We start from the raw sequence: 1,730 nt of genomic DNA on the forward strand, positions 1-1,730 counted from the left end.
TGAGATCCTGTACCTCAGATTGTAGAACCTTTATCAGTGCAGCCATGTGGATGAGTCACGGCCAATGCTTGGCCAATGTGCTCTCTGTGAAAGCTTGAGAGAGTATCTTCTCCCCATGTGACTCTCCTTAGGCCCACACGAAAAACCTGCTCTTTATCCAGCACCATTATGAAAATGAAAAGACAAAATATCGACAGTAATTTGTACAGCTATTACAAGACTTATCTACGGAGTATATTTTTAAAACCATGTAAAATTCAATATTAAGCGACATAATCTAATAGAAGTCAGCAAAGCATATTATGGATAAAATACCAAGAAACACATGAAATAATGTTCAAGTTCTTTAGCCATTAGGAAAATGAAACTAAATTGTACCACTACATACTATTTGAAAGGTAAGAATGTGGAAAAATCAGGATTGTCATGTATTGCTGGTAGGACAATAAAATTTGTTTGACTACCTTGGCATACAGCTTGCCAATTTCTTATAAAATGAATCTTCTTAACACAGCAATTCAAATCTTAGGCATTTATACAATAAAAGTAGAAAAACATGGCCACAAAGGCACAGGTATTTATAGTAGCTTCTTGTTGTCATTATTGATATTATTCCTAGCTCCAAACATAAAACATGGAAGTGTCCAGTACCAGCTTAGTGGTTATAACAATTAACCATCTTACACAGAGGAAAAAAGAAACAAGTTATTGTTAATACAATGTCACATATGATACTATGGAAGAATTTTAAAATTAATTCTCAAAATAATCCATAGTCATATACCACATGCATGTACACACACACACACACACACACACACACACACAGTGAGATGTCTATCTCTGCATTCCATATCCAAAAATTCGGTCAACCTCTGAATAAAAAATATTTTTTAAAATTACATTTGTACTGAACATGTACATTTTTCCTGTCATTATTTCCTAAACAATACACTATAATACCTATTTATATAGCATGTACATTTAATGAGATATAAGTAATCTACAGATTATTTGTAGCATATATGAGGTTGTAATAGGACAGGCAGAAATCCTCTAATGTTTTATATGAGGCTGGGGCATCTGTAGATTTTGGTATTCATAGATGTTCTGGAATAGGAAGGTAGTATGCTACTTAATTTTTTTATATGAGATTCTGGAATGGACAAATCTTAAGCTATATGAGGCAACTTTCTAGGTAATAGTAATTCTATGTCTTGATTAGGTTTATATTTTACAAATACATTTATTTGTGAAAATATATCAGTCTGTGAATTAAAGTGTAAGCCAAAATCAGTGGAAGGTATTTTGAGTATGCACGTTTTAGATATAAGAAAGAAAAGTGCTATAAAATACTTTTGTTACATTTATGTATATGTATGAAATGAGTTTTGTTACATTTAACAATATCTTGCTAACTTTATGACAATTAGAGCATAGTCATACCATGTCACTTTTTATAAATCCCAAAATACATAATTAAAAAAATTTTAACAACATTGGCAGGGATGATAATTCTGAAGTTGAGGATATTATCCTCCTCAAAACGATGCTTAAGCTATACTGAGAAAGTATATGACATTGTTATATAAAACACAAGTACTGTTTATTTGACATTTTGGGGGGTATCTTCAAAGTGCATCGATACCAAAAGGAATGTTTTTTGCCCTTGAATGATATTGCTCTTGTCAAATAGAAAGTAAGAAAGAAAGAAAGAAAGAAAGAAAGAA

The sequence above is a fragment of the Octodon degus genome, unplaced genomic scaffold (assembly GCF_000260255.1).
Source record: "Octodon degus isolate 3935 unplaced genomic scaffold, OctDeg1.0 scaffold00109, whole genome shotgun sequence".
Lineage (NCBI taxonomy): Eukaryota > Metazoa > Chordata > Mammalia > Rodentia > Octodontidae > Octodon > Octodon degus.